This window comes from Amblyomma maculatum, chromosome 2 (assembly GCF_055883805.1).
Source record: "Amblyomma maculatum isolate TAMU_Amacu chromosome 2, ASM5588380v1, whole genome shotgun sequence".
In the NCBI taxonomy this organism is placed as follows: domain Eukaryota; kingdom Metazoa; phylum Arthropoda; class Arachnida; order Ixodida; family Ixodidae; genus Amblyomma; species Amblyomma maculatum.
Window position 1 is genome coordinate 165,786,434 of NC_139345.1, and position 15,815 is coordinate 165,802,248.

Sequence of the window (15,815 nt, forward strand, 5' to 3'; positions counted from 1 at the left end):
TTAGAAAAGGAAGTATGTTTTTTAAGGTCAAAAAATCAGAAACTGCTTGGACAGCTTACTCAGATTGAAAAGAAAGGGGCCGACTTTATCCTTGGAACCAACGAGGACGAACATTCCAATGCGGGCCACGTGGCTGGGGCCAGCACTGGCATAGAAGGCATAAACAAAGTAGGTCAGGCGGATCCGAGCCGTCAGAGTTATTTAGAAGCAGCTAAGAAGCCGGAAAAAAAGGAAGAAGTAAGGAAGAATGAAATCCCAGAGATAAGGACACAGATAACCGAAAGCAGGAGCCAACAGTTGGGAGAGGGAGAGAGAAGGCCCAGGTGCTTATCGCCGGAGATTCTAACATGAGCAGGTGCAAGCGAGATATCTTGGAACGTGTAAATGGTGATAAGAGAGTGTTCGTTGGGGCCTTCCCAGGGAGCACAACGGGGACAGTGCTGAAAGTAAAAATAGGCTGTTGAAAAATTCCGCAGAGCGCAGTATGGTGATATTAGCCGCGGGCATAAACGATTTCCTCCATGATGACGCTGCAGGAGTGGTGGAAAGTTTAGCTAAGGGAGTTGACGATTTCAGGGAGATAGCACAGCAAGCGCAGATAGTTGTATGCACAATACCGGAGGTGCTAGGATTGAACGGAAAGCTAGAAAAGGACGTGGTGACAGTTAATCAGGACATAAGAAAGTTAAGCCTGGAGAAGCATTTCGAAGTGGTTGAGGTAAGCAGGGAGGTGCATAAAGTAGGTTTTGGTAGGGCTTTTCAGTGAGATGGCATTCATTTTATCAGAAGGGTGGGAGCAGAGATCGTCTGGAGCCTGCCTGGCAGGCAGGGCTGTAGCTTCTTTAGGGGGTCCGCGAGGACTCCTTGCACAGAGGTAGTTAGAAGTGAAGCAGAAGAAAGTGTAATAACCAAAGGTGGGCATTTGACCTCAAAAACTTCGACCTCACCTCAAACTCAAAAAATATTTGGCGACCTCACTCAACCTCAACCTCAATTTATGAGGTTGAGGTCCCCCAGACGACCTCACCTCACTTTTCAGGTGACCATTGGCGACCTCACTCAACCTCACCTCAAACTCAAAATGTGAGGTTGAGGTCGGGCACTCGACCTCAAAAAAAAAAGAATCATCAAATTAAACTGTAACTTAACGCAAATATACATTTCTCGGTAATCCTAGCATATATAGGCAAGCCAGAATTTTGTCGTATGAAGGCTGTATTTTACTCTTAATTTTATACAGCAATTAATATCCCGGACAAAAGAAAAACTCAGGAGACTCCATGTCCAATCCTGCACTAAAGTAGCAATCCTCTCCCCCTCTTCGCCTACCACTTTTTGGTCCGTTTTATTCTAAGGCCTACATACCCCGCCGGGGTGGCGCAGTGGTTACGGCGCTCGACTACTGTTCCCAAGGACGCGGGATCGAATCCCGGCCTCGGCGGCAGCTTTTCGATGGAGGCGAAAAGCAAGGCGCCCGTGTGCTGTGCGATGTCAGTGCACGTTAAAGAACCCCAGGTGGTCGAAATTTCCGGAGTCCTCCACTACGGCGTCTCTCATAGCCTGAGTTGCTTTGGGACGTTAAACCCCACAAACCAACCAACCATCTAAGGCCTACATGGGTGCCACATTACTACGCGTAGGCCCATAATGCAATACAAAGAGTTTATCCCATCCGACCAACATGAATAAAATCCGTATTAGAAATAAAACAAGCCAGTTCTTACTATATACTGAAAAGACAAATGCTGTTCATCCTAGTGACGATGGCAACAATAACGATATTATCTTTTTATTAATTCGAAAAAAACAAATTGATGATTGCCAAGCATTGTTTTTTAATACACTGTACATTATCTTGCGACCGTACACATCAAAATGGGGGAAAAATAGGAATACAGTCGTGCCTCGTTAGTATGGACACTTTGGTTTCCGACCAAAACTGTTCATAACGCGAGTCATCCATAATAACGAGTCATGATAAAAATGAAAGGTATCTTTTTTTAGAAAAACTTTATAATTATTGACAGCTTTTTAAATTAAATTTCTAATTAAAAACAGCCGAGCTGTCGATGTTACCCCCTTCTCCGTGAATCCGTCGGCCTAAAATGTCATGTCTGTTCTTAAACCTTGTCAGCTATCCTCATGAGTAGCTGAAGTTAGTAATGCCTATACATAGCGTAGAATACTTTTTCTCAGTAAACATCCCTGTTTTACTGAACAAAAATTCCGTAAGTCATCACAGGTAAAACCTATCAAGACGGAGGAGAAAGAAGGGTGCGCACCCATAATGTTACCGAGGCAGCGAGCCTTCTGTTGAAGCATTTCGTCGCTCACGACAGCACCATTCGCGCACACATTCCCGAACCACATTAACAAGGCTGACTCCATTTCTTCGAACTGTGCTGGGCGCTGTCGGACTGTAGCTGACGCTGCGATGAGCGATGCCGACGTTGAGCCATTTATCAGAGCCCTGTAGTATCGATGCTACCGTCGACTTGGCGAGGCTGAGGCCTAGTTGAACTTGGGGCCAGTCCCTCACGGTTTGGATTAACTGAGATGGCTTTTGCCGCTTGTATTCACAGATGTCCCGCTTCGCGCCTACGTTCAGTGCAGTTCCGTTTTTTTTTTGTTTTTTTTTTTTTTGCGTTTAACTCCCGCCATGCCAAAAGTGAGACTAAAGTTGAGGGTTACAGGCTCCTGATTCTTTGCACTCTTTTTGCCTAGTTAACCTCCCCGCCCTTCCGTTCTTCTGATTCTCTTTTTTCTGCCTTGTACTGTTTATTTGAGGAAGCGAGGGAGTCAAGTTGGCAGGCTGCTGAGGGCTATCGAACAGCCCTTTCCTGTGCCGTTTGTATGTGTTCCTATGAAACCAACACTGCAAGCTGAAGTACAGTTTAGAACGACGGCGAGCCGACTACCAAGAGCTCAGACCTTGTCAAGGCCGCATCGTTGACTCAAGGCGAAGCCGACATGCGGACCGCCCGGGGCGCGAAATGTGGCAGTTCGGCACCCCAACAGTGACGAAAACCAGGAGCATGAGAAGGAAGGGCGTCCAGGACGGGACGCCCGGTCCTGGTTGCGTGCTCGCCGCTTTTCTTTTGTCGCTCTACTTCGTGAGTGTGTTTTAACTCCGACCAAAAAGCGTTAACGGCTGCATGGAACATACTTTGTGTTTTGGGAAAGAAAAACTTCAGTTCCCACCCCCACTTTTTGGCGCTTGTCTTTCTCCCTATTATTTCTTTCCTACGCTTTTACCGGCCTCTCTGTTCACGTTCAGCAGAATTTATTGCTACCACATGTTGCTGTTTTCCCGACTGCGGTCTCTCGTTACGGCGCTGCCGCTGCACCCAGAAATCTCCCGGTTCCCTCCATTCAGGGTCTTTCTTACTTAGCTGACCCTCGGGTTTCTGTGTACGTTCCTTTCCGCTCTTGCGTCCCTCCCCTTCCTAAAACGACCACACGCCCGCTTTGGTTCTTTCCAACTCCACAGGACTAGTTCAGGCATCCGACCGTATCGGCTGTCGCATAGGTTCCCGGCCTGCGCACCCTTCTTTAACTTGCGTTCGGACTCCCCTGCTTTTTTCAAACGATGTCCATATTAACGAGACAAAAATACATGGACCCAAGTGGGCTCCATGCATTCTTCCCCTGTCCATTGTTCAAACAGCGAGTTTTTACATTAACGAGGCATAAATACATTGAAAAAATTTCGTCCCCAGAAAAACTGTTCATAATTCGGGTCGTCCATATTAACGAGGCACTAATTTTCCATAAACGCTACTCATGAAACGATCTGTCGTGATGACTAAATCCCCAACAAAATAAACAAAAGAGGAAAGACAGCAAAACACCAAATAATCGCAAAACTCGGCCAAGGCCGAGTAAACAAATGTACCTTCAGAAAATTTCAGAGGAACGCTGTGGATGTTACGAGGTCCCAACCGGTCACTCCTAGGTGTTTGTCTATAATTCTGTGATCCCGAGGCGTATTGCAAGAATTGGCGAAATTGCTTCTTCGAATACCACGCTTACATTAAAAAATTACAGGGTTCGAAACTGCTAGGAAAGAAGGTTAAACGTGAACCATTTTGCAGTCAAATTTCGCCGGACCAAACTGTCCCAACTCCCTCCCCCCCCCCCCCCCAAAAAAAAAAAAAACGATACAAATACTTGTACATCTGAACAGAATACTGGATACCATTTCTCCAACAAGTCTGAGACGAGCTTCTTTGTGTTATTCACTTGTTTTCCTTTAAAGACTGAACTAATAGATTACACGGTGGTGTCTCCCAAGCTGCTTCGTCGCATGCACTACACGTGCATCCAGAGTAACCGTTTGCCCGTTAGTGTCGTGTAGTTACAGCACATAAACGTAAAATAAAGACAAGAACAACAGAAAGGAGGTGATCAAGCAGCCTGGAGGGACCGCGCTCCCTGCTGTGCAGGCGTTCCTCCCGTTGCCGTCCGTCTCTAGGCTCTAGGTTTTGCTCATGCAGTGAATGCCGAACTGTCACCAATACACACCAAAGGCAGCAGCGAATGTTTCAGCTTCGTTTTCAGAGACTACATCACGCTTTGCAATACTTGCAAAAAAAAATAAAAAAAAAAATAAAAAGAGAAACAATGACCGCTCCGGTAAGTGGAAAGGAGGGTTGTGCTATGGGCCGCTGGAAAGATGCCAAAAAGAAAGCCAAATGTGAGGGAAGAAGCCTGTTCTCTGTTCGCCAGTACACGAACGTAAATGTCCTACAAGAAAATATATATAAAGAAATACCATGTTGACGAAAGTATACGAAATTTCGCACACTAAAAAAGAAGAGAACTGCGCTTCCCAGAGGGTATAGAAGGCTTGAGACATCGACTTAGTACTGCATTCCTCAATGCTAGCGTGCAATTGGTTTCAGTCACATATATTTCAATAGATTTTTAAAGAAAAAACGAATGTCTGAATATATTACTCCGATATCTGACCACACAAATTTTCATCCGATTGATTTGTCCGTCTCGAGGAGACGGCAGCACAAAAGAGACACGCTCAGTTTGCCACACTAATTCGTCTGTCTAGACACCGAAATGTTGAGTCAGAAAACATCTCAGTAGTTTTTAACTTATAAAAACATGTAGGAGAACGCTTTTCTCTTTTTTTTTTCCTCCGCCTAAAGTGATTTTAAGATAGACCTGATATTATGAAGTTAAGAATCTCTTACGATCATCCTTCCTCCTGCATTGCTTGGTTTCACGAGAATTTGAGAGAGAAACAAAGGGCCTTAGCAGAGCAAAAAGATTTTTGTTTTCATTGGGCTTTACTGTATACAAGCCCCATATAATTTTTTTTTCCTCTTCTACCTAGGCAAATGGTTAACATGCGCAGGCTTCTTTCCTGTATACCAGTTGCGTCTTATAAGCTGTGCCGTCCGTCTCATCCTCTTGCATGTTTTACCGCTATATTGGTTATGTAAGAAACGCTAGCACCTTCATCCCATGCAATTTCGCTGCACCATTTTCTGTTAAGGTTCCGTGTAATATACAGCGGGATCCTTCATCGAATGTACAGCAGCAGCCGTGACGTCAGCGCCTGGGAACGGGCATGCATACGACAAACAGTTCTGCTTTGCGCCGCCTGCGCAAAAGACAATTTGCTTCGCTTTTTAGTTTGCTTGTTTGTTTGCGGCATCCGACAAAAGCATCGCGGGTCAGACTGAGGTATGTGCTTTGCGCGCTCCTGGGTGTTTGAGCCGGCGGCAAGCATCGGCACAAACAAGTCAGAGAAAACGGGGGTGGCGGGCGGGGGGCACGAGGAGTTCATGTCGTAAAAAAAAAAAAAAAAAATCTTCCAAGAAGACCAGAGGGAAGCCTGGGCAGGGGCTACGGCATCCGGTCGTCTGAACGGGGGGTAACCGAACACCAAGAGTCGACGGGCACACCGCGGCAGTACGCTCGAACTCCGCGTCAAAAGGGGCGCTCTTCGAAGTAAGCCGCGGCAACAGCAAAAAGCCTGGACCTCACAATTTCGACCTCACACAATTACGACCTCACTCAACCTCAAACTCACGCGTGAGGTTGAGGTCCAATTTCGTGACCTCACTCAAAATATTTTGAGCTATCGCCGACCTCACCTCAACCTCACCTCACTCCGTGAGGTTGAGGTCATTTTGAGGTTGAGGTCGACCTCATGAGGTCGAAACCTCATGAGGTTACCCACCTCTGGTAATAACGGAGGCTGAGCCCCCAAAAATGGCAAGGCGGAGGTCGGGAAAGAAAAGTACAAAAAGAAATTTAACACTAGGTACAGCAACATAAACATGCAAGGAGGTAGAAAAAGGGCGAAATGGCTAAAGATAGAACAGCAGTTGATAGATGACAACATAGGTGTGTACGCTCTATGCGAGACTCATCTCAGAGATCTAGAAGATCCGCCGTTTATAGAAGGCTACGTCTGGGAAGGGTGCAACAGAACGAGAATGGAAAAAAAAATGGTGGAGGGGTAGGTATGTTGATACACCAGGGAAGAAATTGGCAAAGAATTAAATCATCTTGTAAAGAACATATCTGGGTATCAGGAACAATTGCCGGCATAAGGACATGGCTAGGGGTAGTTTATTTAGGAACAGGACACCAATGCAGGCAAGAAAACAAGGATCTTGCTTGTTCAATGTCTGAGTGACGATATAAGCCAGTTTGGAGACGGGGCCAATATTATCCTACAGGGGGACCTGAACGGCCACATCGACGATCTGGATGGATACACGGATTGTAACGGGAAGCGAATGCTAGATTTCTGTGAGCGATACGATCTAGTTATAGTAAATAGAGAAACAAAATGTGAAGGCCACATCACGTGGGAATTCCACAACAGACAGACGACCTTTGACTACTGTCTAATGTTGCAGGAAATTTATACCAAAAATGGAAATAGACGAAGAAGGGGAATGTACTCTGGGAAGTGATCCTAAACGTATTAGTCTGCAGATGGGACCCTTGATGAAAAGAGAAATGGAACTTAGACAAAAAGTAAACACTAAATTAAACGACGATCAAATAGCGCAGATAGCAGAAGACATAGAGGAAGCAATAGAGAAAAGCCCCATGGAAGACTGGAATTATGAACAGGTAGAACTACTCATGCTGGAACTAACCGCTGGAATGTAAAGAGGAAGCCACGGAGCTGGTGGAATAAGGAAATCAAGGAAGCTACTGAACAACGACGGCTGCTTCAAGGAAATATCGAGTGGCAAAGAAAGCACAGATATCTCCAGGAGGAAATCGACCAAAAATGGGAATCATATCGACAAACGAAACTTGAGCTACAGGCCCTTGTCCAAAACAGTCCACTGATCGCTGGATGGCTGACATACACGATGCCTCTAGATGCGGAGCAAGAAAATTCTGGAACCATATAAGCTGGCTAGGGAAAAAGAATCAAAGAAAGCAAGATCGCGTTCCAGATAACGAGGGAAATTGTTTAAAGGAAGACAACGCAGTGAACTACATTACATCAGTTATAGCCGAGTCATTTAAAAGCGACGATAGGGTGATCTCCGCAAGTCAGGAATCAACACAATGTATCAGAATACAAAGCAGCTTAGAACTGACCTATATAAACTAAAAAAAGCAGAAACAAATATTTCAAAAAACACATCCACAGGAATAGATGGAATTCCGATCAAGCTGATTAATGAACTTGGTCCAAAAAGTAAGGAAACGTTGTTAAAAGCTCTGGAAACAGTCATAACGAATAAGCAAATTCCGGACAGCTGGCGGCAGAGTAAAATGAATTTGATTTATTAAGGGAAAAGAGAAAGGATGCACATAAAATCCTACAGGCCGATTACCAAAACATCTGTTATGTACAGGTTGGCCATGCAGGCGGTGAAATTAAAGGTGCAATCACGGGTCGAAAGTAACAAGATACTCGGAGAACTTCAGAACGGCTTTAGAAATGGTCGGCGCTTAGATGATAGCCTGTTCGTGCTTACCCAATGTATCAAAATATCTAGAGTGGAAAATAGACCTATGTATTTTGCCTTCCTGGACGTAAACGAGACGTAAACAGGGAACTCTTGTGGAACAGAGTAAAAGAAGAAGGTATCGGTTATGAGATAATAGAGTTCCTACAGGAAATATACCGGGATAATACAGTAGAAATTACGTGGGAAGGGATAAGAAGTACGGATGATATCAAAGTATGCAAAGGATTAAGACAAGCTGTCCTCTATCACCGCTGCTGTTCATGCTTTATATGATAAATCTGGAACGGAGGATACAAGACAGTAACCTATGTTTTAACCTGCCACATAGATTAGGTGGAAAGGCGGTAGAGCAGCGCCTCCCCGGCTTGATGTATGCAGACGATATTGTGCTGCTAGCTGAGAGTCTGGAAGAATTGCAAACTCTAGTTAAGTATTGCGGAGACGAAGGGGACGCTCTAGGCTTCAGTTTTAGCGCAGTTAAGTCGGGTCTGATGATTTTCAGCGGGTCAACTGTTCAGGGTCTTAAAATACAAGGCCATGAAATACCCAGAGTAGCAGAATACAAATACCTTGGGGTATGGGTAAACGAAGGATTGGCATACATTGGAAAGCATGAGCAATAAGCAATCACTTAAGGCCAAAGGACGAAGGAATGCCGGGATAATGAAGCATAGGGCATTGTGGGGATACAACAGGTACGAGGTTTTGAGCGGTATTTCGAAAGGAATTAAGGTGCCCGGACTTACTTTCGGAAATGGGTTTTGTGCCTAAAATCAGAGGTACAGTCGACATTAGAAATAAATCAGAGAGCCGTTGGACGATTAGCACTAGGTGCCCACGGCAAAACCACAAATGAGGCGGTACAGGACAATATAGGCTGGGCATCTTTTGAAGTACGCGAAGCTCAGAGTAAAATATTATGTGAGGAACGCCTGAGGAAATTGGACAGTAACAGATGGGCAGCTAAAGTGTTTAAATATCTGTATTAAAAAAGCGTTGACTCACAATGGAGGAAAAGAACTAGGAAAATAACTAGTAAGTATGCTAGTCACAAGGACGGAGAAAAAAAAGAGCATTAAGCAACAGGTGAAAAACACAGAAGGTAAAAATTGGATAAATTCGATGGAGAAGAAACAGAGTGTGGAATTATACCGAAAGTGGAAAAGGCAGATCAGGAAGGAAGCTTTCTTTGATAACTCAAGAGGCAGTGCCCTAATTTTTGAAGCTAGATCAAGGTGCCTTAGAACACGCAGCTACAAAAAGAAATTTAACAATGAAGATGACGCATGTGCTGTATGTGGCATCTCCAGTGAAACAATTGACCATATTATACTCGAATGTAATGGTATCCACCAGGAAGTTGATGCAGGCGCAGTAACTGTTCCTAAAGCTCTGGGGTTTAGAGATACCAGTGGCCGGGTAAATAAACCGGCGGTGGAAACTAGCAAAAAACGACTGGAAGATTGGTGGCTTAAAAGCAGAGAAGTGACAATGTTAGTAATGTGGAAACAAAAAAAAATTAGTAGAATGATGGTTTAGTTAACCAATCTAAATCAATAATTAAGATATAGGGAGACAAATGAGCATAATAGCTACTGCTACCACCCCGTTTCAAAGGGGACGCTCGTATATTCCATCCATCCATCCGTCATCCCTGAGACTGTTGTGAGACCGTTTAGAACGGCGTTTGGGGCTCCGGTTCGGGTACGTCCTTACACACATAGAGTTAAGCCCAACGTTGATCTACGGCCGGGCGGAGCTGCAGTTGTGCCACATGCTCCTAAAGCTAGCAAGAATTATGGGGCTGCAGCCGCAGCTACCGCCGCGGGTGCAACGTTGGATACTATAGGAAATGGCCTAGCGCAGATGAAACCAACACAGTCTCTAGGGATGCTTTCATTTCTGCTGGCGTAAAGAATGCCGTTGCAGCCGGTGCAGGAGCGGCAGTTGTACATTCTGCCTTCACCTCACCCACACCCAAGTATATCGTTGCAGCCACCGCACTGCTTTCCTCGCTACTAGTTACACACAGAATAACCAGGTAGCACCCCGCAATAAACAATAGTTGAACCACATGCCGTGGCCAGAGTGAATCACTGCATAACCTTTAGCATAACCACAAGCACCACAACCAGCTACACCACCAGCTGAACCTAGGCGTAGCCATAGCTATTGCTTTCGCAATTACCAGGCTTAACCAAGCTAAGCCACTGCCAATTTTTTTAAACAATGCCGGTAACTACTTCGTGCAAATGGCGAAGCGCTTGTGTATCATACAGGACGCGTTCGAAAAACCGAAACCGGAAATAACATTGCGGCCTCCGAGATATGGTATTTTAAAGCACCCTGCTCTGAGGCTGTCACACTTCGCGGTCTCCACTGTGCGCTGAAAGGCAAAGGTGGGCCGCTGGGGCCCTATGGCAGTGTCCTCTTTATATATATATAGATATATTACTCTATGCTTAGCTTGCCTTGTAAGATAAACGGAAGGACGCCTCTGGTGCAGTCATGTGAGGATAGAGAACTCCACCAACAACCATCATCACCCCAGTGATGTTTCCTCGCCCCCCCCCCCCCCCGCCTAAAATGTTTAACCTAAGCCTAGTGAAGCGAAGCGAAAGTGCCGTTATGCTTGACTTCGCTTCAATTATGCTTATGGTTGGACACAGGCAAACGATTTACCAGCGACTAAATAGCAGAGACTATGGAGTCGAGGACGCTGCCAGCTACAAGAGGGCACATTTGGTGCTGCATCTGCCTTCCAATGTGAAGTGGTCGTACAGCATATATTGTACCACGGTTAAGCTATGTCCAGACTGCTCATTGAACGCCAAGTGGCCTGCCAGTTTGACCTTGTTTTAGACATGTCCTGGTGAAGCTTTCGCTTCAAAAAAGCCAATATAAGATTCACTAAGTGCTCATGGTACATATATACATTGCAGTGTCTACAAGACTGACAGAATCAAACGGTGCTCTTCAAGTGAACACATGGCTAGATTTCCCTAATTTGTTTAAAATGCCTTGGCGGTATTAAGAGCTGACATCAATCGCGAAAAAGCAGCATTACACAACTTCCATTTACTTTCCGATGGCGTCAGGCGTTCCAGCTAATGATGTCCATCGGGCGCGATAAACGTGAACACCAGCATTTGGACTAGTTATTCAGCAACATTCTGCAATAAAGGTGCTAGCCACAAACGATTCTTCAAGATAAAAGGTTGGTTGGTTGGTTGGTTGGTTGGTTGGTTGGTTTGTGGGGTTTAACGTCCCAAAGCGACTAAGGCTATGAGAGACGCCGTAGTGGAGGACTTGGGAAATTTCGACCACCTGGTGTTTTTTAACGTGCACCGACATCGCACAGCACACGTACGCCGCTCCGTTTCACCTCCATCGAAACGCAGCCGCCGAGGGCAGCGAATAAAAGCGAGTGCGATACGAACTACGAACGCTTACAGGAGAGGAGCTGAGAACGCACCTCAAAGAATGCCCTAGCTAAGACCATAACACAGTGCATGTTTTTAAAAATGTCTCAGGGCTCCTTAAGACTAGTGCATTCATAAATGAACATTCGCCCGGGAAATTATGGTCTGTTGAGTTCGCGGGCGCCGTTGATGTTTGCGTTGTAACTCTAAACGCGGCCCCCTTCGGCTACATCCAAACGCGGTCATTAGGATTAGCTTGAAACCCTCAAGGGCATTAAACCCAGTTATGAAATGGATATACTTGTTGGTTTGGTTGGTTTGTGAGGTTTAACGACCCAAAGCGACTCAGGCTATGAGACACGCCACAGTGGAGGACTCCGGAAATTTCGACCACCTGGGGTTCTTTAACGTGCACTGACATCGCACAGCACAAGGGCGCCTTGCTTCAGCGAAAAGCGGCCGCCGAGGTCGGGATTCGACCCTGCGTCCTTGGGAGCAGTAGTCGAGCGCCGTAACCACTGCGGCACCCCGGCGGTGCGGATATACTTGTGACGCTGCCCAAGTACTTATCATTGTAGACGGGTATCAGCGCGGGCGTTTATAAAAGCCCGTGTTTCAAACGCGGCTGAGTAGCAGATATTTCTAAGCCTGTTGCAAGGATGGTTTGGTTTGGTTTGTGGGGTTTAACGTCCCAAAGCGACTAAGGCTATGAGAGACGCCGTAGTGGATGACTCCGGAAATTTCGACCACCTGGGGTTCTTTAACATGCAAAGACATCGCACAGCACACGGACGCCGCTCCGTTTCGCCGCCATCGAAACGGTCATGCGGGTTACGCAGACTGATGGAGGGCTTCAAATGGGAACCACAAGCATTTATATGTAGAGCACAACTGCTATATAGAAGTTTGCTTCCACTGCAATTGAGCTGTCAGTATAGGGCTTATTTTCATTTTCTTGGGCTAGCGTTCTTAACACCAAAATAAACAAGTAACGAATGGGCACTCACCTCGAGCAGTCACTTAATCCAGAGTACCCTGGCAGGCATACACACACCGACGGCGTCACGTTTCCTGCACTTCCATAGACACGAAGCGAACGACTGTAACACGGGCTGAAAAAGCGTGGCCAACATCTGCCCGGCTAATCTCGATCGCGTCTTTCCCACTAGTGACGCAGCCCACGCGGCCGGCTCTCATTGTTGCTGTTGTTGTTGTGGGTGTAGGAAGAAGGAAAAAAGTGCGCGGGCCTGTATCCACTTTCACTCCCACCTTCATCCCTTCCCTTACGGCGCGGTTCAGGTGTCCACAGAGCAAGTGTGACAGATACTGCGCCTTTCCCTTCCTATGAACCAACCAACCAACCTGCTATTGGCTCTGTAGCTGAGGCACCTCCGCTGCCTTGTGCAGGCAGAAGTGGATAAAAAAGAGAAAGTAGAGAAGAAAACGAAGAGGCGTCCGTGTGCTGTGAGATGTCAGCGCACGTTAAAGATCCCCAGGTGGTCGAAATTACTCCGTAGCACTCCACAACGGCTCCTCTTTCTCTCTTTCACTTTCACTCAAAACATCCTCCCTTCCCTTACGGCGCGGTTGAGGTGTCCACAGAAAACAAGTCAGACAGTTACCGCGCCTTTACCTTCCTATAAATCAATCACTTTGTAGAGAAGAAAGAAAAAGAAGAGGGAGAGAAAGACGGGCGCCGCAACAGCCGTCGTTGTTGTGGCTGTAGGAAGACGGAAAAGAAAATGCACGGGCTTGCTACTGGCCATATGCTACTGGCTCTGTAGCTGATCCACCTCCGCTGCCTCGTGCAGACAGAAGAGAAAATAGAGAAGAAAGAAAAGGAAGAGGGAACGAAAGACGCGCGCCGCAACAACAGCCATCGTCCACCACCGAAGCGGTGGCGGGTGCAATGACGGCCTAATTTCGGCAAGCTAGCCTCCGCCACGAGCGGCGGTGACCTACCTGCCCTAGTCCCATCCTTTCGCAACTGGCACACCGATAAAACCAGAGTAGACAAAATCAGGGTCTTAGGACTGATAATACAAGAAAATGGAAAGCACACAGAAATAATAAATCGACTTAAGTCAACAATTAACATGACAACCAGGTTGATAAGGCGAATAGCCAACAAAAGACGTGGGGTCAAAGAGAAAGATTTGTGCCTAATTGTTCAGGCTTTTGTGATAAGCAGATTAGTGTACACCATCCCCTACCTTAAGCTAGGGGTGGCAGAAAAGAACAAAATTGAAACGATCATAAGGCAAGCATATAAAGCAGCACTGGGGCTACCCCACTGCACCCCTACGGAAAGACGTCTTAAACTGGAGGTCTACAATAACACCATGGAACTATGCGAGGCACATATAATCACACAGCTAAAGAGGCTCGCCACCACATCCACGGGATGGAAAATCTTGGGTAAATAAGGACTACAAGACAGAATCTCGGAAATACACAAGTAAAACTGCCGACTGAAGTCAGGAACGCACTTACTATTAAACCGCTACCAAAAAACATGCACCCTGCTTTTCATGAAGGCAGGAGAAAAGCAAGAGCAAAGGCCCTTGAGGCCAAGTTAGAAGGCTCTAAATACACTGTTTATGTAGACGCGGCGGAATACAAAGGAGGCAACTCTTTTGCTATCGTGGGCGTAAACGACTCGGGTAAAACATTAATGGCAGGTTCAATAAAAACAAACTACTCAGGGACAGCGGAGGAGGCGGCTGTCGCCATGGCGATGGTCAGCACCAAAGCGGTTACCATAATTAGCGACTCCAAATATGCTATAAACAATTTTGCGAGGGGCACGATCTCCAAAGAGACAGAGCGAATTTTAAGATATAAAGACTGGAACCAAAAGGAGGTAGAATTAATATGGGTGCCGGCACACTCGGGGAACAAAGGAAACGAGTTGGCTCACAGTATAGCTCGAGGTTATGTCAGCCGAGCAGTGAGCCAGGTTGATTCCCCCAACTTCTCGAGAGATGCACTAATCTCATTTCATGACTACACTAATCACTTTAAACTAGAAAGCCGGATATATCCTCCACCAGACAACCAACTAGACAAAAGGCAAGAAGTAATCTGGCGTCGGCTCCAGACGCGTGCCTTCTTCAGCCCTTCTAAATTAGCGCACATGTATCCAGCACAATACAATCCAAATTGCAAACACTGCCTTCCTTTCCCTTCTTTCTTTCCCTTCCTTCTCCTTCTTTTGAGCGGTGGGAGGCTATACTGGCCAGCTCAGACCCGTTAACGCAAGTTCGGGCTACTGAGTGGGCTCAAAAGGTCGCCGAGAGCAACGGTCTTGCGGCCATCTAAGTGTAGCGCCGACAAATCGCTCAATGCTGACAATAAATGTTTTCCAATCCAATCCGCAACAGCCGTCGGAGCATTTCGATGATGCCAAATAGAAACACCTGCGGCAAACGCACGTGTCCAGTGGTCTGGCTGGATTCTCCTGGCCCTTCGGAGGTGGGACGGGGAGGTCACCGCCGCTTGCGGCGGGGGCTAGCCTGCCTCTTGTAGGCCGTCATTGAAGGCGCCACAGCTTCGATGGAGGACGACGGCTGTTGCTGTTGTTGTTGTCCTCCAATGTGATGGCACATACTTACTATTAAACCGCTACCAAAAAACATGCACCCTGCGTCTTTCTCTCCCGCTTCTTTTTCATTCTTCTCTATTTTCTCCTCTGTCCGCACGAGGCAGCAGAGGTGGCTGTTGTTGTTGTTGTCCAAATAACTTATGGCACATACCTACAGAGGGGGAGCAGAGGTGGCTCAGCAGCAGAGTCAGTAGCAGGCCTGCGCATTTTCTTTTCCATCTTCAGCATCATCATCTTCATCATCAGCCTGACTATACCCACTGCAGGGCGAAGGCCTCTCCCATATTTCTCCACTTAACCCGGTTCTGTGCTAGCTCCATCCACTTGACCCCTGCGAACTTCTTAATCTCATTCGCCCACCTAACTTTCTGCCGCCCCCTGCTACGCTTTCCTTCCCTTGGAATCCAGTTTGTTACCTTAAGCGACCATCGGTTATCCTCTCTTCGCAATACATGTCCTGCCCATGTCCATTTCTTTTTCGTAATTTCCACTAGAATGTCGGTAACTTGTGTTATTTCTCTGACCCACTCTGCACGCTTCCTATCTCTTAATGTTACCCCTACCATTTTTCGTTCCATAGCCCTCTGGGTTGTCATCAACCTAAGTAGAACTCTCTTGGTTAGCCTCCACGTTTCAGCGCCATAGGTGAGTATAGGTAAGATGCAACTGTTATATACTTTCCTCTTTAGCGATACCGGCAAGCTGCTAGACATAATCTGCGAGTGCTTGCCAAATGCGCTCCATCCCAATCTTATTCTTCTTGTTATTTCCTTTTCATGGTCCGGATCTGCGGTTACTACCTGTCCTAAGTAGACATAT